Source organism: Pinus tabuliformis, chromosome 2_1, assembly GCF_031772625.1.
Source record: "Pinus tabuliformis cultivar Carrire ecotype Pingquan chromosome 2_1, CPIR1, whole genome shotgun sequence".
NCBI lineage: Eukaryota > Viridiplantae > Streptophyta > Pinopsida > Pinales > Pinaceae > Pinus > Pinus tabuliformis.
This window is the reverse complement of record NC_142299.1, coordinates 435,090,550-435,116,825: the sequence shown is the minus strand read 5'-3', so window position 1 is coordinate 435,116,825 and position 26,276 is coordinate 435,090,550. Positions and strand designations below refer to the sequence as shown.

The following is a 26,276-nucleotide window of genomic DNA, read 5'->3' as shown; positions in this document are numbered from 1 at the left end:
ATATTAAATATGTCCTTGAAGCCCCTGATGAAACTAGATAGAAGGATACCTGCAAAGGATTTTTAGGCAAGAAAATTCATGACCTTAGGATCCAAAAAATTTGCAAGACCGCCAGATAAACTCAAAGAATCCACAACACATACCCACCACCTAAGACAAATGTATAGGAGATTGGGCCAAATTTTGTCTCCAATCATCATCGTCTCTTGTAAAAGGATAATAGAGGGGTGATTAACCCCAATCAAGTGCCGGAGTATGATGATTTTTTTGACACTCCCAAAGCCCCTCACATTTAAGGACGTGATTATTATGGTAATCCCTCATAATCTGGAAAATAATCTCTAAGGGCCTGAATAAGAGAGAAAGTAGAAACAAAATATGACGTACCAAGATACAATGTTCTAGAAAGATTGTGAAGATCACTATCAACCCCATTCGAACAATTCGAAGGTTTCAAAAAACATTCCTTCATAATGGTCACATTATGATGAGAATTGGGACTGATAGAGATCTTACGAGAGGAGGGTGAACGAATTAGCAAGGTCTCTAGATGGATAGCAGGATGAAGGCAGAAAAACTCGACATAACTCCCCACCAAATTAGTAGGAGAAACGTCTCTATAAAAAGTCCCTCGGGGGTAACAATCAATGAGTCATGAGTAGTGTAGGTTGTCCCATAGTCATGTATAGACTTATTTTAATTATGTAACACTATGTATTTAATAAGGTGTTTTCAAAGCTTATAAAATCATGTGAAATTAATAATATATGATGCATTCACACCTTAGTGTTATATATGTATATATATTAATAATGTATTAATTATATTAAAAAAATTTATATATATTTTAATTTTAATATAATATATCTATAATTATAATTATATATAATTTAAAAAATACTTGAGAAAAAAGATACAAATGACAATGATATTATTGTTGGTTTCCATATCACAAATAACCAAATCTCACTCACAAACTATGACTAAATTTATAACCTAAATATATATAAAGTTTATTAAATTAATCTTTTATTAATTTTTTATTAGAAAATGATACCGTCATTTTCAACAATGTCGCTATTATATTTGATTTTAGCATTCTACCTGTAGCACCTACTCGACTTTAATATTCTATTTCATGTATATAATTACGATTAAATTATTAAAATTATATTTTTAAGAATATATATTAGTTAGTCAAGAAGATTTCCCGCAAGGTGAAATATGGTAAGGTGGTAAAGGAGGTTATTGAACACTATTCCAGGGGTATTTTGAGGATAACAATAACTCTTGCTACGAGCATAGAAGTCAAGAGATTATCAGGATCCTTGTTTTCGTTGAACTACGTTTTGGTTTTGGTTCGCCCAAAGATAAATGGCATTAAATGTAAAATAGTACCACGTACTTGCGATTGGCCAACTCACCTATGCCTCCGAGATTCAATCTATGTAACAGGTCCCACTGTACACGTGAAATCAGTGATGTGTAGATGCCGTAACCATGGCATGAAATGGTATGGTCATACATAAGAGGGCGTACTATAAGGCATTAAAATCCCTATAGCATGGGATTTATGGCTTGCCTTCAAGTACAATAAGCTGACCAATCACCACCAACCAATGTCGTTAAGAAAATCTCATCAAGCACACAATCGACAAATATCTTCAATGATGACCCAAACCATTAATGGATTCTCCCTCATAATTAATGGCCGACTTGGAAAATAAATATTTCCCCGGACCAATTAATGACCCCAAGAGACTCCTTCTTAATAGAATTCAAAATTCAAACATGTTACCAACTCCACTAACCAAAATGAATGCACTTGCGTAGCTATAAATATCATCTAAAATCCCCCGATCAACCAATTCAAAACCAAAGAGGAGTAGGAATATCCACAAGAGAAAAAGTTTAGAAGAAAGACCACGTAAAACGACCAGCTAGTTCGTCTAAGATAGACCATAGAGAAGACCAATAGGTAGCAACTAAGATCCCAAAAAATCCCATGATCGACCAATCCCAAACTAGAGAAGGAGAAGGAAGATACACAGGAGCAAAGGTTTAGAAGAAAGACCACGAAAACAACCAACTAGTGCGTCTCTGATAGACCACATAGTAGAACAAAAACTAGAGTGTAAAAAAATTTGTTATTAGTGTACCTTGAAACAAAAAAACCAATAGAGATCTCTGATATCATCTAGAATCATGATAAAAACTAAATCTAGCTCAGATAATTGTGCTTATCCATATTGCATCCAACAACACCAACAACTGCACCAGTGAAGGCTACAATTAATCAATTTACCTCCACACATGTAGCCAAAATTACCGTTCTTGTGAATTTTGTGACTAATGATTCCACAATCCAATCTTTTATCCTGAACGTCTGCTTCTCGCAAAAGTTGTCGTAGAGATTTTGAAGTAGGCATATTGTTTGCCAACGGATATTTTGTAATTTTCCTCTACCGTCCTTGTAGAAATTATGGTGTAGATTTGCAACTGCTCATGAAGTTTTAATCAAAATCACAAGACACAAACCTACTCTACTGCTCTGCGGAAGTTAATTCACAATTTAGAACAAAAATTTCAAACATGCAATAAGAAATAACACACATGCACACAATATTTTTCCTGGGGAAAGAAATCTACTAAAAACCCCAATTCCTACTTGGATTAATATGATGAATAGAGGTGTATTACAATTTCTTTGCTCAATTGAGCACAAACTAGAAGTGAATAACCTATCTGTCTTCTCACTGAGAAGCTATGACCTAAACTTAGTCAATTTATGCCTCTACTTGAGCCCCTATTTTCTTGCGAAATTCCTTGAGAAATTTGCCCTTATTATTTAGGAATTTTTCCAAAATGGATTCCGCAATTCCCAAGGTTGATCATCTGACTGCATGCAAGACCTGTACACTCAAGACTAGTCTACAACTAATGTTACACTCCCTTGGAATCTCCACCATAGCTGGGGAACTCGAATTCTCTTCATGCACTAGTTATTTTGGGTTGATTTATCAATTAACTAAATGATCACTGAGTTTGACTAAAGTCTCACTACACAATTGACCTTCCACTAGTTCTTCCAACAATTGGAACTAGTTTAACTAAAAACAACTTGAGATAATTGACTTTAATTGCTACAAATTAATAATCACACATGCTTAACTGAACTCTAACTCCTCCAACTCAAATTTATTGAGTAAGCTGGTGACACAAGTCATGTCACACAACTTAACTGCATCCAAATTGTCTGCTGAAGTGGAAATTCAAATTTTCTCAATTTAATCAAGGCAAAATCAAATTGAGAATTTTTTGCTACATTTTTCAACAATCCTTCAGGTGAATCTAATCCATGTTATCGATGACAGTCAAGAGTTCCAACATAACAATGTGTTGATAACAACAATGAGTGGATAGAAGTAGCATTCAAAATAAATGAAACGATCAAAAACACAAATTACAACACAATCAATGGAGACCCTGAAAAATACTCCAACTATGTTACTGTGTATTCATATTCAAATAAAGTGCCTCCATTTCTCCTCTCACTAAGCACACATCTGTTGTGATCTCCATCGCCCTAAATCCCATCAGTTGTTGTCAACCTCCATCGCTCCACTTCCTGAATAACCCATCAATAGTGTAAAGACAAACCCCTAATCCTTTACCTTTACCTTTTTTACGAGTGCCTTGTATTGAAAATTTTAAGACAAACGATTTCTTTTATATTAAAAAATTATCTTAAAATCCCCCTCTGTGTAGTAGTGTCGAATCCAACGACAAACAAGTTGTCTCTAATCGTATCAATAGAGATCGAAGGGACATAAGAGGAATTGATGTTCGGGAAATCTTGCCGGGGAAAGTTGTCGCATTCTCCAGAGTTGGCTACCCCCACAAAACGAAGAGCACAAAAGGTCATTGTCTTTATATAAGATAACGTGAATGGTAAGTGAAATAGCAGCATCGGTATATGCGTGAGACAATAGTAGCCTGCAAGCTAGTGGACTTAGGGCGCACTGTCAGAGTTAATTTTGCAATTGTTAGATAATATTGTTTTAAATTGATATGGTTTTTCCTTAATTTTTAATTGTCTTAAATAGGTTTCGTCTTAATTGTTATTGTTTTAAGTGGCCTTTGTCTTAAATGTAAAGTTTTGTCTTAAAATATTTTTATCTCAAACTGCTTTTGTCTTAAAATATTTGTGTCTTAAACTGTTTTTGTCTTAAATATAAAGTTTTGTCTTAAAATATTTTTGTCTCAAATTGTTTTTGTCTTAAGATAGTTTTGTCCAAATATAAAGTTTTTTCTTAAATTGTTTTTGTCTCAAATTGTTTTTCTCTTAAATTTTATATTTAAGACAATTTAATTTATATTAAATTTTAATGTAAAATAATTAAAATAAAAAATGACCTTTTAAGAAAAAATATTTCTTGTCTTAAGAAAACATCTTAAAAGTGCCCTTAGTGTAATAGTAACTAGTTCATTGAAAAAACGGATATTGGAACATACTCCATTTACCCTTATGTTAAAAATCAAACACAATATACAGATTAGGGTCATTTTTGCTTCTTTTATAACTATGGTGTAGGAAAAATGAATCAATTTTATCATACCACGACTTGGGTGCCTGTTTTAGTCCATACGATGCTTTCCTCAATCTACTGAATAAATGCTTCCTAATACCATGTTAAAAATGGAAGACCATTGACCATACCTCGTTTTTGAAGTAGCAGTAGGTCATTAAAATTGATATGACCGAATCTTTGATGCCATAAGTCTTTTGCAGTGATAACTGATGAAGTCAAGGCTTGGTGATGTACACTTCTTACATTAAGCTTATACATTCCTCCCACTCAAATACCTGATGCAATTGGCTTCATACAATCTAGAAGATCTTTAATAACACAATAAGACTTAAAAAACTCTACCTTAAGTTTCTGATATGTTATCATAGAAACATAGATCAGATTCTTTTTTATTCTTGGTACATACATTACATTTTGAATATGCCTAACATTTCCATCAAGAAATACGGCAAGAACATTACCATACCCTTTGATTTGGTACCCTCTATCACACCAAAGTAGATATTAGCACCATTGTTCATTTCTTTGAAATTCTCAAACCAATGTTTGTTACCTGCCCTGTGAGTGCAAGCTCCTAAGTCCACAAACCAATTTTCTGCTTCATCATCCTCAGTAGAGTATGCATAATCAGATACAAACAATCTGAGATTCTGATTCTGATCGTCATCAACAAAGTTCCCTGCATGCTTCTTATGTATATGTTGACTTTCATCAAGCTTCTTTTAATGGCAATTCTTAGCAATGTGATCAACTCTACCATAATAAAAACAGTTGGGTCATGAATCACTTCTGTTTGAAGACATACCTTGAGGTGGTTTTCTTTGTGGTGTACCTCTGCCTTTTTGTCCTGCACTTGCCTTCCCTCTGAAGGGCTTTTTCTTTGACATTAAAGCAAGATCTGAACTCTGGGGTTTCAGAGTCATCCACCTTTCTTCCTCTTGCATCAGGATCCCTGTCGATTCTTCAAATTTGGGGGTTTTCTCTCTCGCATTTAATCTCGTGATAAACATTTGATAGTCATCAGTCATACCATTCATGGTAATTGTGACGAGATCAGTGTTTGGCATTGTCTCCCCTATGTCACCCGGGTTATCTCCGGGCTTCTTGATTTGAGAAATGAATGCAACCATTGATTCATTCTCCTCCATTTTAATGGAGAGAATCTTGCTTTTCAGAAACAACAGGTGATTTGTGTTTTTGATCTCGTACAGGTCCTTGAGAGTTGTCCAAATATCATTTGTTGATTTACATTCTCGGATGTGAGGGATAATACAATATTTCACTAACAATTTTAAGAGCACTTTTTCTTTATTCTCCCTCTTTTCCCAGTCCTGGATTGTTGTTGTTGTTCCATCTGTAGCTATGGTCGGCTTCAACTCATCATTGCTTGCAATCGCCCATGCGTTTTGCCCCTCTAACAGGGTCTGCAACTTAAATTTCCAATTAAAATAATTTGATCTGTCAAGCTTATTGCTCTCATTCAAGTATGCTTCTGCCATCTAATTGTTCATATTAACAAGTCTATCTAAAAAAAATATTCAATCTCTAACAATTGAAATAAAATGGATCTATCTCCCGATCTTAAAAAAATGGTGCTCTTAATACATCCCCTTTCAGATGGGGGTACAAAACAAATCCTTTTTAAAGATATAGAAACCTTCTTAAAAAAAATGACCCCCTTTTAAAATGCGCCCCAAACCTTTCCGCTTAAAAATATTATAACCCCTTAAGAAAAAAGTATTCAAAAGGAGAAAAAACGATTTCAAAGATCAGCCAACCTCCACGTCGACCAGGAGGAACGCCCTCTCGAGAAAGTTGTGGCGAAAAAGTGTGATCGTGCAGGAAAATGATCGTGGCAAGCTGGCACCAATAGAAAAATCTACAACTCTTGGGAAATTGAAAAATCAACCATTATCAATGTTGGAAGGAACTAATTCCAACTACCACCATTATTACAACTACCACCCGGTCAGAATTCGACAGATGATTTAATGTAGGTTCTAGAATTCATTGACAATGGGCAATTAGGGGGAGCTTTGGAAGGAACTAATTCCACCTACCACTATTATTACAGCAGTCAGAATTCAACAGATGATTTAATGCAGGGTAAAACTCCCTGAAAAAGCCACTGTCCCAATCAATCTCCAGAACTTTCTTTGTCCTGTATAAATACCTGATCAACAAATAAAATTGCAAGTTGCTAAATTCCAAGTTCTAGATTATGTACTATGCTTATGTGTTTGAGTCTCTGCTCTGTGATAATCAACACTATCAGATTTGATTGACGGTAAAAGATTATTTGGATGATCGGTCGTGCGTTTTTTTAATTCAACAACTACACATTGAAATATCAACGCACGTATAATTGTTTGATGTTTACGTACATCACTAGTATCATTGAAACAGCAATAATATCATTGAATCTGATAAGTGTGGAAAAAAATCCTACAAATTAGTTTAGAAATTAATAGAAATTAGTTCTAAATATAATAGAAATTTTGGTAAGATTATGATAAAATTTAGTAGAATTTTTTGAAAATTTGAATTATAGCTGTTAAATTTTAGGATTTAAGATTTTGGGTTGAAAGATTTTTGATAGTACTGAATCCATTTCTATTGTAAAAAGAATTCAAACAGTCCAACATTCTGATTTTTTAATTTCTTTTTAAATCAGATTCCAACCAAAAAAATCTAGAAATATATAGCCATATGTATTCATGTATTCTGATAAAATTAAATTTAAAATCCAAATTCCAAACTTAATAACTAAAATTTAATAAATCTGTAACTGTGACATTGTTGTGCATGTACGTCTACTTCCTCTTAGCTTCTTCTGGTGGATGCCGGTGGTTTTGCAGAGTAAAGTGTAAATAAGGCTAAATAAGGTTTTTGAAAAGAAAAGTGTAAATAAGACATATTTTATGTTGGCGGGTGTTTCTTGTGTGCTGAAGGTTTTAATGTACAAGGATAGGTAACATCTGTGGAAAAAAATAAACACGATGCAATAATATAAACTGTGGTCGGAAGTTCATGTTTCCACGGTTCAATTTCCATCCAATTCATTCAAAAATAATTTAATAATAAAAGAAAGAAGAGGATAATATGGCGACTTGAAAATTACAGAAAGCAACCCTATACACTAGTATTCAATATTTTAAATAACTAGGTATTGATACACAGACAGAGTAGCAAAGGTGCAGCTGGTAACTTCATTGGAGTTCAGTCGAAAATATAGAGGTTGAGCTCACATTCCCCAATATCTGTAACACATTTTGGTTATTGCTTCTCTGTTATTCTATATCCAATGGCAGATATGATTAACTCGACAACAGTTGGTGACGCTACTTGCTCGGCATCCTCCACCACATCCATATCACAGGGCAATAGCCGCAGCTATGTTTTTGATGTATTCATAAATCACCGTGGTCCTGACGTGAAGGAAGGCCTCGCCAAGCATATCTACCATCGCCTGAAAGAACATGGATTAAGAGTACTTTTGGACCAACCAGAATTGGAAAAGGGAGATAGCATAACTTCTCAAATCGAAGAGGCGATTCGAACTGCCACGGTCCATGTTGCAATTTTTTCTCCAAGATATGCTGAATCTAGTTGGTGTCTCAACGAATTAGTATTGATGTTGGAGTCGGGCTCAACAATTATTCCCGTCTTTTATCATGTCAATCCTTGGGAACTTCGGTGGACGCAGAGCCAAGATGGAGTTTATGCTCGAGCCCTGAGCATAATCCGGTGTATCCTTCTGTGTAAAGAGGACGAAAATGGAGCGTATGCTCGAGCCCTGTGCATGCTGGAAAAGAAGACAACGATAGATCCTCAAACCAATACAAAGAGGCCACGGCATAACTCGAAAACTATTGAGAAATGGAGGAATGCCCTTTCTACTGTAGCAGACACAAGCGGCATTGACCTGAAAGCGTGTAATGGTAAGAGCGCCCCTGCTTCTCCCTTGTTAGCTTTAATTTTGTGGATTAATAAGGATTTCGATATCTTTTAGGCGTTCCTTACAGACACACATTTATTGTGGATATTATTCAGTGACGAAGTACTGCTCGTTGATGAGATCGTTGAACAAGTTCTGAAAAAAGTTCGCAGACCACTTCTGAATGTCGCTAAATATCCAACTGGCCTGTTTGAAAAACTAAAGGATGTGGACATCACAGTGTCACTGCAACGGCAAAGCGGGAAGCCCAGTGTTGTGGGAATTGCGGGTCTTGGCGGAATCGGAAAAACGACCATCGCCAAAGAATTATTCAATCGGGAGATGTCAAATTACGATCGATCTTGCTTCTTGTCTGATGTCAGATCAGGAAATTTGCTTTCCCTGCAGAGTAACCTTCTTAACCGTTTGAGTCTCTCAAATGTACATATAAACAACATTGATGAAGGCATGGGGGCCTTCAAAAGGCATATCTCTTTTTCTAAGCGGGCTCTCATTGTTGTAGACGATGTTGATCATATTAATCAACTAGATGCATTATTTTCCCCACTTAAAGATACTATTCATCCAGGAAGCTTAATTTTAATTACAACTCGCAATAAAGACGTGCTCAGAAGCTCAGGGATCGCAGAGTCCTCTATTTACACGCTGAAAGGCCTAAATCGAGAGCACTCGCAAGAACTCTTTTGCTCCCATGCCTTTGGTCAGCCCCGTCCTGCGTTGGGATTTGAGGAGGTGGTGGAAAAGTTTTTGGATGTCTGCAATGGGTTGCCCTTATCTCTTAAAGTGCTGGGAGCCCTTCTTTGTGGAAAATATGATTTAGAATATTGGAGAGCGCAATTGCACAAAATCTCCAAAATACTTCCCAGCGATATTCAAAGCACACTAAAAATTAGTTATGACGCCCTGGATAAAGAGGAAAAGCAGATATTCTTAGACATTTCCTGTTTTTTCATTGGAGAACACAGGGATACCATCATCAGAATATTGGACGGATCCGGTTGGGAAGGATGGCTGGGTCTTCGTAACCTAGAGAACAGATGCGTTATCGAGTTCGACAGTGAAAACTGTATAAGAATGCACGACCAGGTTAGAGACCTTGGCAGAGATCTCGCAAAGGAAACTCCTGAGCTTCGGCTTTGGTGGTTGACTGACAGCTTTCTTCATAATCTTTCTACGCGATCTCCTGTAAGTATTTTGTAGATTTCAACTGGCTTCAAAATAAAGTTGCGTTAATCCTTTGAAGTTTTGAAGTATTACAACTTTGCAAGATTGACCATCTTGTTTCTAACAGTTCGAGGTGATCAATTCAGGTGCGTGGAATTAGCATGGTTCACGGAAATGTCTCTGAACAATCTTTGGAAACCCTTGCGGACAGCTTCAACCTAAGCAGCTTAAAGCTGCTTAGGGCTGAAGGTTATTTTGTTGAACGCCTATTCCGGGCTGGGCAGGTACCACAACTAATATATCTCCGCTGGGAGAATTGCCCGTACTCGTCCTTACCTTCCTGGATTTCACTAAAAACTTTACGAGTTTTATATATACAGAAGGTGAGCCACCTGCAAACACTGTGGCAACATGAATCCCAGGTAATCTTTTCTTTTTTCTTTGAAACAGATTTTTGTTTTGTTTTTCTCCAAATTATAAAAATTGCTTGCACTTGAGAATTGTCTTCGCATACCACAATGCCAGAATGTTCACATTTACAGTGTCGAACCCATTTTATTAATGTACATTGCAGGCACCTCTAGAATTGAGGGAGTTGTATATTCGTGCTCCCCTTTCAAAAGTTCCAAAGTCTATTGGAACGCTAAAGCACCTCCAAAAATTTGTCTTGTGGGAGAGTCACCTAGAAATTTTGCCAAATGAATTATGTCATATGGATTCCTTAAAACACCTTGCATTAAGGTATTGCTGCAGTCTGCAGGCGCTCCCAAACTCACTGGGGAACTTAACAGCTCTCCAAAGTCTTGACTTGGGCAGCTGTTTTGCTCTGCATACGCTCCCAGACTCGGTTGGGAATTTAACAGGACTCCAAAGTCTTGACTTGGACGGGTGCTCTACTCTCCAGACGCTCCCAAACTCGGTTGGTAACTTGACGGCACTCCAAAGGCTTGACTTAGGTGGGTGCTTCTCTCTGCAGAGGCTGCCTGACTCGGTTGGGAACTTGACGGGTCTCCAAAGCCTTGACTTGGCCGGATGCTCTCGTTTGCAGAGACTCCCAGGTTCGATTGGAAACTTGACGGGCCTCCGACGTTTTCACTTAGGCGGGTGCTTCTCTCTGCAGATGCTTCCAGACTCGGTTGGGAACTTGATAAGCCTGCAAAGTTTTCATTTGAGTGGGTGCTCCGCGCTGCAAACACTCCCAGACTCAATTGGGAATTTGATCGGCCTCCAATATCTTGACTTTGGCGGGTGCTCCGCTCTGCAGATGCTCCCGGACTCGGTTGGGAGGTTGACAGGTCTCCAACGTTTTCACTTGGGAGGGTGCTCTGCTATGCAAACTCTCCCAGACTCGATTGGGGATTTGACGGGTCTCCAACGTCTTCACTTTGGCGGATGCTATGCTATGCAAACGCTGCAGACACTTCCAGATTGGATTGGGAATTTGAAGGGCCTCCAATTTTTTAACTTGGGCCAGTGCTTCGCTCTGCAGACGCTCCCAGAGTGGTTTGGCAACTTGACGAGCCTCCGACAACTTCACTTGGGCGGGTGTTCCTCTTTGCAGACGCTGCCAGACTCGTTTGGGAAGTTGACGGGCCTCCAAAGTCTTTACTTGGGCGGGTGTTCCTCTTTGCAGACGCTGCCAGACTCGTTGGGGAAGTTGACGGGCCTCCAAAGTCTTAACTTGGGCCGGTGTTCTGCTCTGCAGACGTTACCAGACTCGGTTAAGAACTTGGGTATATTCTCCACTGTGCAGACCATCCAAAGCTCTCAGAGTCAGTTGGGAACTTGACGGGTTTCCAAAGTCTTTACTATGCAGAGTCTCCCACGCTAGGTTGGAAACTTTATGGGACTCCAACGTTGAGCATTTTGAGGTCGTTGGAAATGTCCCAAACGGCACTGTTGTGGTATTAAGTCAATCAGCGGCACGCCCGGTTTTTCTGATTGGGTGATAATGTTTGGCAGTCTTACCCATGTTTGTATGTTTTTTTTTTGTTAATTATTTATGGTTATATGAATATAAAATGCATTTGAAAATATTATATTAGCGAAATTTTGTACAGTTTTGAATTTGTATCATGTTTCATGTTGGTTCCAAATCTGTCTTTTTTTTTATAGTTTTTTATTATATGAATATAAAATGTATTTAAAAAAATTATATTAATAAAATTTTAAGACTTTTAAGATTTTTTAAAGGTTTTTTAACAAGAATATCAAGAGTGGCTTAAATAAAAAGTTTTAGGTTGGTTTGAAAAAATTAAATAATTAAATGAAAAGTTGTTTATTAGGTTTTTTAATTTAATATTTATTAAATTTGGTATTTTTTTTTGAATTTTTACAAAATAAAAAGAAAATATATATTATATAATTTATATTTTAAAATAAAAATAAAAAATTTGTTATATGATTTGGATTTTTATAAGATTTGTTTTTTGGTTTTGTTTTTTTGGAAATATGGTTAGAGAAAATTTGATTATTATAGGATTTGGATTTTTTTTCAAAGGATTATAATTAGATTTTTTTTATATGGTCAAAATGAAATTATATTTTTGAAAGTATTAATACATGGAATATTTTAGAAAAAAAAATTACTATTTTAAATTATACAATTTCAATCAACAATTTTACAATTCCAACAAAATTTTAAAAAAATTAATTGAATTTTGAATAAAAACAATTAAAAAATATTTAAATCATAATAAGTTTAAATTAAGTTAGATCTAAGACTTTTGTGATCCAAAATGTAGATATTAGTTTTTGGGATTAATCACATTGTTAGGATTTGGTTGACCTTTGGAACCAACTAATGTGGTTTAAATTAAGTTATTTTTGAGCCGCAAGGCTCATTCTACAACCCAATGTGAGGGGATGTGTAAGTTTGTCCCTCCATGCCTAGTTAAAATAAAAATTATGTTCTAAATAAAAAAAAATAATGTTGGCTATAATTAAAAAAAATGAATACGTTGTAAAGTAATTAGAAGTAAAAAAAGATGTGTGAATGAGACGTTTAAATCTTATATTTTTCAAAAATATTTTAACAAGAGATTTAAATAAACTATTTGAAGATCTATGTTAACTAATTTATGCGGTATCTATGTATAGGAAAGAAATTAAGTTTTATGATTAACATTTTTAGTTTCTCCTACAGATAATTTATTTAGCATTCAAAAATATGATGAAAAACAACACAATTTATTTTGCACTATAAAAAAGTTCACTCGTGAAGAAATTTGATCCCTCTCGGCTCATGTTAGATCCATACTTAAGATGGATTTATGCTGGTTCTTTTATTTTTATTTTTAAGGAATGCAAATTTATCTAATATAATTGAGTTATCAAGTGATTGTGAGGAATGATTGTTATTCTTCTCACATAAATTCAATTTCTGCAAATAATATTGATAACATTGATATCTAACCTTTTTGTATCAAAAGTATGTATGTTTCCTCCTAAGAGGTCGCAGGAGTATGTATGCCTTCGTAGACTTAGCAATCAAATGGTTGGGTTGAGGTGGCCAAACAAGGGGTCTCATACACGAATTTGGTATTTGGCCTGCCCGTGACCTTAAAATTAGATAATAAGAAGAAGAAGAAGAAGAAAGAACAAATGAATTTAAAAATAGAAATAAAACAAATGTTTAAAAATATGAAGAATTAAAATAATATTTTATTTTTGTATATATTTCATCTCTCTCTCACACACACACACATATTAGAATTTAATCATTTACAAAAGGATAAACTAAAAATTAAATATTTAATTTAATGAATATTTAAAATTTTAGTTTTTCCAACCAGTTATTATTAACATCTAATTATATATTCTTTGGTGAAATTTGCAAGTGAGCCTAATAAGGTATCTCCACAATTAATATATGCAATTCCAATAATTCATTTTCTATTAATATTTTTAATTCTCAATCTTTTAAATTATTAATTTACAAGGTCATCATGAAGAGTAATTATGTCATAAATAAGATTCAACTTGGATAAAGATCATAATAATTTATCCTTTCAGCTACAAGGTATCTCAAAAATTGATATTTGCAATTCCAATAATTCTTTTTCTTTTAATGTTTGTAATTCTCAATCTTTTACATTCTTAATTTATGAGGTCATCGTGAAGATTAATCATGTCATAAATAAGATATGAGCTTGGATAGAGATTGTAACAATTTATCCTTTCAACCATTTGAACTAGACACAATGAATTTTCAAGGTTGAATTGATTATATTAATTTTGTTAAGATTAATTTAAACTCTTTCCTTCTCCATTTTAAGAAGTTTATGTGTGTGTGTGAATTAATGTTAAATGATAGTACTTAGAAAACAAATTTACATGGATTTCAAAAGTGACCATGGAGGATAAAACCTCTCCTCATCTTGTTGCCATTAACAACCAGAGGACCAAAAGACTCCCATAACCAGGTTACATTGAGGCCAAAGCTAGAATTGGAGTGTCTTGCTACCCAACTATCCCATACATAAATAACAAATAGACTACCCAAGTATAAATGTCGCCTACAAATTTCAAACAACAAAAGATCCCACCAGAATTCAAACATAAGATACCTTAAAAAATTACTATGACCAGTACATAAACAACCAAATTGAGACTAAATTGTCGCATCCAACCATTTCCATAAAAAAGGATTTCAAAATAAATAACGATTTCTTTGCAAAACGAGCCGAGAACCACCACGAAGATCACAACGTCGCAACCGGCCTATGCCGACACAAAAAGGAGACCAAAAGAGATAACAATTTCCCTACATAAACAGACCAATAACTACCAGAAGACCAACATAATGCACTACCTACCATTTATGCTCAATGATCAATATCTGAGGACGAAATATTTGTCGAAGTCCTTGCACTAGAACCAGGAGGATCCATTAGGTCCCCACCATCTGAATCACAGAAATATGGCTCTCCACATGCGCCAGGTGGGAGTCAATCCTATCCAAGAAAAACATTTGATTTCTGAGCAGCCTCTTGATGTCTTCCAGGGATGCAAAAGCATTGTACTTCTCCACTTGCTTATCCTTTAACACCAGGCCCAAAAAGGTCTTCATTTGCCAACGAAGATCCACATAGTTTAGTTATTTCTTCCTCCTTCCCCTAGTATACCCAAGGTCAGGAACCCAAGACGACATGTCCTCCAAAAGCTCAGAATCCGAAAAGTATTGTCTTTTTCCCCTCACTTGGGTCTCAAGCTTACAAATTTCCTTCCAAGTATTTGGTGAAACAAAATTGAAATATGTGGCAGCCAAGTCATGGGCACAAAGTCTCACGCCTCATTTCCCTAGCTGAGCTCTTCCACCTCCCCCCATTTTGCACCCCATTCTCTATCTTTGCGACATAGCTGAGACTCGGGGGGCACACTTATTGCAACTTCTATGAATGCATCTACCTGCAAAAAACAAGAGAATGGATGTGACCCACCTCCTACAAGACCATGATACCAGTAGACCAAATCATCACAAAAGCTCCAGACATGTGACCCAAACCTTACAAAAGACCCACTGATTGAGACAAGGGATGAAACTTCCTCGACCAAGACCCTTTTCCCATTAACCATTGAACAAGAGAAAGACAATACCAATACCAAATGACTTCACAAACCAAGAGTGTGCAACCAGACAATGAATTCGACAACCAATGCTCATCCTTCCATGGAAATGACCCAACATTTTAGGACCCTCATAATTCACTTCGAATAGGACTCACAAGCCCCAACTTAAGCTATAAATGCACCCCCCAAAACAAAACCTAACGCCAAATTAATAAATTTCTCCAGATAGAATCCATAGACCAAAGATGAAAATACATACACAAAGATTTGTCCCCTATACACACATACCTAGACCCGATGAAACACCTACATAAGGAAACCAAGAATAGAAAATAAATAACCTTAGATTCCACATTGCACTTGAGACTAGAAGCCCCCAATAACTCTTCTAGAAAGTAATCTCCCGACATCCATGAACAAGACTAGGCGTCTAGGGAACACCAAGCATTCAAATGAAATTTACACTGGCCAACATGACCTCCTTTCCAACCTTTGAAACCCACTACAACCCACAACACTAAGATTCTCACACACTCAAAATGAACAAAGGAATTACACCAGGAGGCCAAGGACCTTACCTTGGTTCCTCTCTACTCACCACATAATGTCTCATCGCCCATCGAAGACCTTAAATAAAACCACCACCAACTGTGATACTACATGCACATGCATGCAAGGGAAAGCTTCGTCCTCCCTCTTTAAATGCTTAGTGTGTACTCAGGGTGGTGGGTGTAGCCTCCAAGGGCCCCGTTCCATCTACATTTACATGCCCATCGGGGGAGTACATACAATTTTAAAAATAATGATAAAATTTAAATCAATTTAGTATATCTTCACTATAATAACAATGAATACATTGAAATTTCCATGTAACCATCTCCCTCCCTTTATCATCACATTTTAGGAGGGGTATGATTTTTGTCTTTTCTCATTAATTTTATCCTTCAGGGTTATGAATTTATTTCCATTAGAAATATCCATCATTGTGTGGACCAAAGACAATGGATGGTTCTATTCTCATGTTTTCATTTGGCCCTTTTGAAATTTTAGATAAACATGAAATTAAAATATTAGTCATGTGATACACATAAATACATAAGATTATGACTCTTGGTTTCATATCCGAAGAGGTCTCTTCGAATTCTCATGACTCTTGATGTTCACTTGTGGCTTTTCAATTTCCGCGCAAGTGAATATTACAATTTACATAATTCCCTATGGATTATGTTCCCAACATTCACCCCTACCCTAGTCCTACCTTAACCCAAAGGGTGTATTTGAGTCCAAGAAGAGAGCTGAAATATGAAGGTAAATAACAACCAATGGCTAGATGTGATCTATAATTCTAGTGGTTTAAGGAAGATCACAAATCAAATGGGGTAGAAAAAATCGGAGTCTTCTACTAGTGGTGGTTTAAAGAAGATCACAAATCAAAAAGGTAGTACAAGCCAAAGTCTTCTATCAATAGTAGTTTAAGGCTAGTCACCAACTATAGAACTTGGCTTGATTCAATTCCTAGAGAAATTTCTAATCTTGCTAGAAGTTTATGTCTTCTACTAAATGGAAGTGATTTTTATAATAGTTTAAAGATAATCACAAACTATTGAAATGGTGGTTTGAAGATGACTACAAGTTATATAGCAAAAGCAATAAGTCTTCTACTAAGTGGTGGTTTAAGGAGGACCACAAACCAAATGTTGGTTTTGGGATGACCATAAACGAAATTTTGTTCATGGAACATGAGTTTGTCTCTAGTTACATCTTAGACTCTGATTTTGGTTGACTATAGCTTTAGGCTTCGAGTACTAGCTTTGGTTTTGACTATGGCTCAAACTCACTTAATATGACTTTGAAACTGGTAGTTCACTATCAATTTCCACCTCATCAGATACAAAGTGAGAGGAAGTGAAAATGAAAAGTATGTTATTTTTAGCTTCGAGAGGAAGTTCCTATACATTTTAAGGTTAAACACATCATACGAAACATGTCACTAATGTTGATATTTCTTTGAAAATTTTATATAACTAATCTAGTATTTATGCATGGAAAGTTTCCATTCTTAGAATACTAAGTGATGTGACACAATCCAAGGTCTTGCAACAAGCAAACATGAATTACAAAACCATAATTGTTGTTATAGAGTGCACAACCCCAACCATTCGGTTTTGGATACTGTATTAAATTAATTCAAATGACTAAATCACATAGCATAATAGAGAGTAATTTAAGCCTACACACGAGAAATCAAAATAGATTTCAAATATTTTCTATTCATTCAGAATGTGATGTTACATACAAGAAATTTAGATCTAAGAGACTGGAGTCCTCAAAGTACTTGTAATTCATATGTTGTTACATAGTGATACCATGCAACAACCAAAACACTCTCGCTAACTCATAGAATGACCAGTTGATCTGAAATTAAAAACTTGAAGGTTTCTTAAAAAAAAATTGCAAGTCTATGTCTTATGGGAGATGGATCAAGTTGCAAAAGCACATAAACTTAGTGCTTTTAGCTTAGTTTGTAGAAATAAAACAAAGAAAAATGAACTATAAAAGAAACACAACACAACAATTTGATACCGGAGTTGACCCTTCCTGGGCTACGTCTCTGGGTCCAGCTTCCAATGTTGGGCCTCTTCAATTATATGCTCAAATATGAAATTATATCAGTTTATAGTGCTCAAATAGAAAAATAGTGTTTCCAATGGATTTAGAATGCTCAAAAACCCCTATCTAGCTCTTCTTGAGCTCAAAAAGGTTGAAAATGAGCAAGATATGCTTGCTGAAACCAATATTTGTTATATGTTCTACAATTTTACAAAAATGGCTAGCCATTCTATGTATTCTACCTTTTCCCTGCCTGACGAAAGACAAATTTGCCTAGTGCTGATGGGATTCTTGCCGAAAAATGCACAAAATGTCACCTCTTTAACTCCAGCAATAACCCCTTAAGCACCCAATTTTTAGCCCCAATAGCCAGTCATATGGCCCATATGGTAAGGGGTTAGGCTAGCCGCATGTCCCCACCATTTTAGTTATGTTGCTCCAAACATTGGTCATGGGGTTTGTTTTTGACCGAGGATCGATGCTTATCCTCCCACCCCCTCTGTTGTAGCCTCCTGCTGATGGTCTTGTGGGCACCACATAGAACCAAGGTTTGGGCCTAGTCACTACCCCTCTGTCTTCGGCTCCTCCCAACTAGTTGTGTGGTGGCATATAAGACTAGGGGCTAGGTATAACTACTTGACCCCTCTTCCCTAAATGTGCCATTACTCGATTTGAAATAAAAATTCCCACAATGTTATGTTAAGAACCATTGCATTAGTGTGCTAGTAAGGTGTTGTGATGGCTTGCCAAAGGTCTAGGGGTCGAAACCTGTCGACGCCCTTTGGCCCTGTTGAAAAATTAATTTCGAATAAGAATCCACCACATGGTAGCCTATGATTGGTCATAAACAAAACACACCAACCAATAAGATCTTGCCAACCCAACTTGTATGACCCTTCCACATGTCAGCATGGGATTGGCTCGTCTGAAATCGTACCATACATAGTTAGTTGATGATGTCATCATATGGATTGCCAAGTCAGAAACCCAGTCAACTCTATTATTTGACTTTTTAGTTATTTGGAAAAAACTTCAGAACATCATAACTTTCTCATACAACTTCAGATTGAGGCGATTCAAGCAATGTTAGAAACAAGACAACAAACACGATGATTTGGCATTTGTTTTGAGTGATTTTGAGTACTTCCATTTTTTAGCATTTTTCTTATCCCCTAGATCATTCCTCCCCACTAGAAGCTTTTGAACTACCAAAAGTCTTGTTTCAGTCAGCAAGTAAGTGAAGTACAACTCCCTCGCTTTTCTTATCTCAATCCAATTGGATTTACTTGGATTAGTTCCTTTGAGCCTGACACGAAGATACTCCATGTTGCCTCTGCGCGAAGTTCTTATCCTCCTGTCAAGAATAGTATCTTGCTACAATTATTCTAAGTATTCAGGGGAAAAGTATTATATGGACAGAATCTGAACATTCTCTCCTTGATATTCAATCATAGGAGTCTCATATAATCTCAAATTTTCCACATTCACGACGACATAAATTTTCATGTATGGTGAAAAATATAATCGAAAAGCATTATTACCAATCTTCTCTAAGATTATAAAAAGACCATATCTGATTTCCTTGAGCTTTTTACCTTCACCTTGAAGTCTTTCCTTGCTGATATATAGCCAAACTTGATCTCCCACCTGGAAGATGTGGTCAACACGATGCTTGTCATTTCTCACCTTGTACTTGGCTTGACTCTTCTCCAACTGTTTTTTACCATCAGATGCACCAAATGAATTTGTTTAATGAAGCGCTTTGCTTTGTCACCGCAACATCTTTCCCAAAGATAAAATCTAAGGGATATTTGGTAAATATCCCAAACTTGCTTCGAATGGAGATGTCTTAGTTGAAGAATGCTTAGCTCTATTTTAGGCATGTTAAATGTAATGTAAGTGTTCATCTCAAATCTTAAAATGTTTGTTGCAGTATCCACGAAGGATATGTACTATTGTTCTGTTCACTACATCTGACTGGCCATCGATTTTTGGATGAAATGTTGTGCTCTTCTTCAACTTGGTGTCCATCAATTCCCATAAACTTGATCAAAATTTCCTAAAAAGTCAAGAATCTTGATCAGAAATAATAGAAGTGGGAAACCCAAAGTGTACCCATACATTTTGGAAGAACATCTTTGTGGTTTTTTTAGTTCATGTTTCTTACATGGCATCAACACACACATTTTGCTGAAATGATCCACAACAACATACAAATAATCATGACCTTTCTTTGAAATTGTTAGTCCTCCTACAAAATCCATAGAAATACTTACCAAAGGACGAGAAAGAAACTAGAGGATACAAACCGAATTTCCTACTGCTAGGCTTTCTATTAGCACACATAGAACCTCCTCTTACATATATTGAAACATTTTCATTCATGTGAGGCCAATAACAATATCTATGTAATTGTGAAATTGTTTTTCCTACACCAAGGTGACCAGTAATAAGAGAAGTATGAGCTTCCCTTATGATGTTGACTCCTTCACCTTGTGGAACACATGAATTGCCAAGATGATACAACAACTTGTTATGAACATGATAATCCAACTCTTCAACATGATTGCCTTAAATCAAAGTTGCATAAACATCTTTAAAATCATCATCTTGAGCATATTGTTCAATATAAATTTCATGCATGATTGAGTTATGCTTAAGAATGACAGATCCATTAACAATAGGGCTTGACTACATATCAACAACTTTGTTGTATATACCTTTCTTGTACCTAATTACCAAATGGAGCTGTTGTATAAATCCCATCCACAATCCACTTGAAATGGCTATCTTGTTGTAGCTTGGTTTGAAATTGTAAATATTGCATAGGTTTATGGTCAGTATGAATAGTTGTTTCCTTACCCATCAAACAATGCTTCCATTTCTTCATGCTTTGTACCAAGGCAAACAAATCTTTATCATAAGTGTAGGTTTTAACCCCATACAAAAATCGTTGGAAATAATAATGAGAAGGGGGTGGGGGGATGAATCAGTATTAGCAAATCTATAACCTTTTCATTTCCATTATCAGATTCATATACGCTACTTCAGTTATGGCAACCCACGTGTATACACAACTATGTTTAATGCAACTAGCGTATATCCAACAAACTTATGATTCAGTTAATTCATCATATGAGTGCATCAGAACATTATTAACCATATAAACAGTAAACAGGTGCAGTAAAACAGAATAGATCATCACACATAAGAAGCACACATGAACACCATGATATAAGGTGGAAACCCAATGCGAGACAAAAACCACCTGTTGTTGTTTTCTTTAAGATAAGAAAAACCTGTTTACAATCTTGTACTAGCGCAGACTCATACCAGTACGCAGGCACCCCCTGTAGAAGGCTACAACCTTCTCTTGTTCTCTAGCTTCTACTAGAAGGGAGCTATAACCCCCTAGCTCTTGTACTAGCCAATATATATTTACTAGTACATAGGCACCGGCCTACAGAAGGCTACGACCTTCTCTTTTCTTCCAAGGACCATGTTTCATAAATTTTCAAAATGCATCCATCAATACTACACAATCACCTCTGCAATACAACCATCAACTATATTTGCATCATCAATCTCTGAATCACCCAACAACTGAATCACTAAAACCCTGTCATCAAAACACAGTCATGAGAACATAGAGTAGAACCCAGAACTCTGCAACGACCACTAGAACCAACAGCAACCTCAAATATCAAATCTCATAATGTATACGCTACTTGGCTATGTCGAACCAGTGTGTATACACTCTTTCACCAAAGGGAAATCGCGTACAGATATGAAAATAATTACTTATACCTACGCTGCAATTTTCAACTTTAGATATACCCAGACCATAACATATAAAGGATAAGACATGCATCAGTATTCATATCTATTCATGATCATACCATATAATGATAATGCATTTTATTCTTCATAGTCCTAGTTCATCAACCTTCATTCGCCACATAGGTGCATCCTTAACAAAGCATCACATACCCATAACCTGCATACTAGATCTCACCCTTCATCAGATATTCATCACTTGCACGCTTGCACTATGGCCTAATGATCTTCTTCTCCTTATATAGGTTTAGGCCTCTCTCAATACCATGGTCCAAAACCACATAGGAGCAATACCTTGGACCTGGGGTCAATACCACGGACCAAAAATTAGTTTTCCAACATGTACGCGCCTTTCCTTCCATGAAAGTGCATGTCTATGCTATATGTGCCTTTTGGTCTGCTAACCTGCGTGTACATGTGGCTTGGTCTATAGTGAACCTGCGTATACCTTACTTTCTTCATTCTTGTTGTTTACATGTTATACTATGATCTTCCATCTGAGAGAGTTGCCATCAAGGACAACACTTATGTCATACCTGTATCATAATGCCAACAGAAATTACCTGCACATGAATTGTAAAACAAAAAATAAACAATGCGAGAGAATAACACATAAAACACATATACACAAAGATTTTCCCCTGGATCCCAAAACCAAGACTACCAAATTGATTTTTCATTATTTTCCTTTTATATGTTACAATACATATATATACATGCTGAAGCATCCAATACCATGGACCGAAAACCATCGCGACCAAAGCCATGTACGAAAACAATGCACAAAACCATAGGTAGGTTCACCCACCTAATATAGGGTCCAAAAATATTTTCCTCGGGGTGCTGCCTCAGACCCCGTAGAGGGGGGCTACCCACCCCCCTCAAACCTCTTGGATAGGGTGGGCTTCTGCTCCCCCCCATAACCCCCCGATTAACTAGGGGAGTTAGTCATAGAAAGAATATAACACAACCCAACATTCTCCCACTTGTTGTTTTCTTTCCACGAGAGAGCTTAGTTATTTATCCATCCTTGCAATGCTCATTGTTTCTCTACACCAAGAGAAATTCTCAGAGCTCACAAATTTTGTCAATGCATCTGCAGAATTCTTCAAAGTGTCCACCTTTACCAGCAACACCTTTTTGTCTTCTATCATATCCCTCACAAAGTGATACTGAACATCAATGTGCTTTGTCTCTAAATGGTAAGCAAGGTTCTTTGCCAAGAGAATTGCACTTTGGCTGTCACAATGTATCCTTAAAGATCCTTGCACTAACCCCATACTTCAACACAATCTCTGCAACTAGACTACTTCCTTGCTTGCATGAGTGGCTTCCATGTATTCTGCCTCCGTAGTTGATAGTGCCACTATAGATTGTTTCTTACTCATCCAAATGATTGCACCTCCAAATAGGTTAAACAAATACCCACTTGTAGGTCTTCTTTGATCCAGATCTCCAACGTAGTCTGCATTAACAAAGCCATGAATATCCAATATTCTTTCCAATCATGGTCTTCCTTGGTAGCACAAATAATAATCACTAGTGCCACACAAATACCTGAAAACCTGTTTCACTGTTGTCCAATGCTCCTTCCCTAGTTTTGACATAAACCTGCTCAATACTCCCACTGCATGTGCAATGTCTGGTCTAGTATAAACCATTGCATACATTAGGCTATTGACTGCACTTGCATATGGAACACGAGACATGTCATCTTCCTCTTCTTGTGTCTTGGGACACTTTTCAGCAGATAACTTCACACCTACAAGAATAGGAACCTTTACCGGTTTACTATCTTGCATATTAAACTTATGCATTATTGTCTCAACATACTCCCTCTGGTTTAACCAGAGCTTCCTCTTTGCCCGATCTCTTTTAATTTCCATGCCCAAAATATAGTTTGCAGCACCAAGATCTTTCATGTCGAATTTGGAGGACAATTGAGTCTTCAAATCCTGGATAATTTCTTTCTCATTTCCAACTAACAACATATCATCCACATACAAGACCAGATAAATAACACGATCACCAATTAATTTAAAATACACACAGTGATATGATTTTCTTTTGGTGAAGCCAAGTCCCTGTATAAATGTATCAAATTTCTAATACCAGATCCTTGGTGGTAGTTTTAACCCATACAAAGACTTTTTTAACTTGCGTACTAGTTATTTCTTACTCTTCACCACAAAGCCTTCAGGATGCTTCTTGTAGATCTCCTCTTCTAGATCCTTGTGAAGAAATGTTGTCTTCACATCCACCTGTTATACCTCAAAATCAAAAGTAGTAGAAACAGATAAAAGTAATCTAATAGAACCTACTTTGGTAATAGGAGAAAAAATACCACCAAAATCAATTCCCGACACTTGGGAATAACCTTTTGCTACCAACTGAGGTTTGTATTTCTCCACCTTTCCTTTTGCATTCGTCTTCTTCTTGAACACCCATTTGCTGCCAATGGGTTTCCTTCTAGCTGACAACTCCACTAGATCCCATGCTTCATTCTTGTGCAAAGATGCCATTTCATCAACCATGGCCTCTTTCCAGATTTTGCCATCCTCTGAATCTACTGCTTCCTTCACAGTTCTGGAATCATCATTAGTAATAGATAAAGCAAAATTTTGAACAAAAAGCAGATGGACTATACCTTTCTGGTTGCATTCTTTCTTGAACTGATCTTCTCACAACCAGAGTTTGTGGCTCTTCATCTTCTGATTCCCCTTCTGCTATAGATTCTGATTCTTCCTCCTTTAGCTCAAACTCTATCTTCTCAGGTACCTTTTATGGAAGTTCATGTTTAATAATATATTTCACCTCTCTTAACACCACATCTCGGTTGTACACAACCTTCCTTGTTACTGGGTTCCAAAGCTTATAACCCTTTAATCCTTATACCAAATAAATACGCAATTTTCATATTTACTATCCAAATTTGTTCTTTTCTTCTTTGGAACATGTACATATGCATCACATCCAAACACCCCCAGATGTGAAAAAGAGGGTTTCTTACCAGTCCATACCTCTTATGGAGTCTTATCCTCCAACGTTGATGAAGGTGATCTGTTGACTAGGTAACATGCAGTCTCCACTGCCTCTGCCCATAACTCATGTCCTAACTCGACACCATTGAGCATGATTCTTGCCCTTTCCATCAACGTCTTGTTCATTCTTTCTGCAACTCCATTTTGCTCAGGTATGTATGGAGTAGTCTTTTGTCGTGCTACACCACACTTCTTACAGAATTCTTCAAATTCCTTGCTGCAAAACTCTCCATCGTTATCTGTCATCAGCACCTTTATCTTCTTCTCTGTTTGGTTTTCCACCAGAGACTTAAATTCTTTAAACCTATCAAAGACTTCATATTTCTTCTTGAGGAAATATATCTATGTATTCCTTGAGAAGTCATCTATAAATGATACATAGTACACAGGCTTACCCAGTGATGGAACCTTCACAAGTCCAAACACATAACTATGCAAAATCTCTAATATTTGTTTCGCCTTCTTACCACTATAGGGGAAACTCACCCGATTCTGCTACCCATATACACAATTTTCATAGAAATCAAAATCCAGAGAGCTATTAGTCATACCTTCTACCATACCTTTATCATGAAGTATTCGAAGGCCCTTCTCTCCAATATGTCCAAGCCTTTGATGCCATAGCATGGTCTTTTCTCCAGAGACCACTATATTTTCTACTCCACTTTCAGGAACCACATAATTATTGCACCCATCAATAACAGTTCTACCTTGCAGCTTGTACAGAGTTCCAATATGAACTCCTCGCATCAATACTAGTGCTCCCCGAACCATCTTGCAGGTGTCTTTCTCGAACACTGTTTTTACACCTGCATCATCTAGCTTGCTTACATAAATTAGATTTATGGCTAATGTAGGAATATGCAGAACACCCAGAAGTGTTCTAATCCTTCCACCTTGCAACTTCAACTTGACTTTTCAGTGACCAATGATTCTAGCCTTCCTGTCATTCCCCAAGAAGACATCACCACCATCATATTTCTCACACTCGTAGAACCACTCTCTATGGGGAGTGAAGTGAAAGGATGCACCTAATTCAATCAACCATGCCTCATGATCTACATGTGTACTTGAAGAAGCCAAGTACGCATCCCCTCCTTCATCTGAGTTGGTTTTCGCCTTTGCAGGAGGAGCATCATCAGATCCCTTTCCTTTGTCAAGAGCTTTATATTTACATTCCATTTTGTAGTGCCCTTCCTTTCCACATTTCCAGCACACCACCTTTACATGTTTTGTTGGAGACTTAGATCTCCCTCTAGAATTAGATCTCCCACTGGATGACTTATTTTTGTTTATGTTCAGGGACCGTGCCCGTACAGACAAGGCATCACCATTCTAGCTCTCCATATTTTTCCATCTCATCTCCTCCATTAGTAAGGATGAGATTATTTCATCAAATTGCAAGGAAGTTGCATTTCTACCTATTGCAATAACCAGACTATCCCACGAATCTAGTAGAGAACACAACAAACTGATGCACTTATCTTCATATGAAATTTTAAT

General features: G+C 36.6%; 1 pseudogene; it reads left to right on the top strand.

The window, feature by feature from the left end:
* The first annotated feature begins 7,896 nt into the window (after nt 1-7,896).
* The window catches only part of LOC149200768 (disease resistance protein Roq1-like), a 38,543-nt pseudogene continuing 20,163 nt past the window's right edge, over nt 7,897-26,276 (top strand).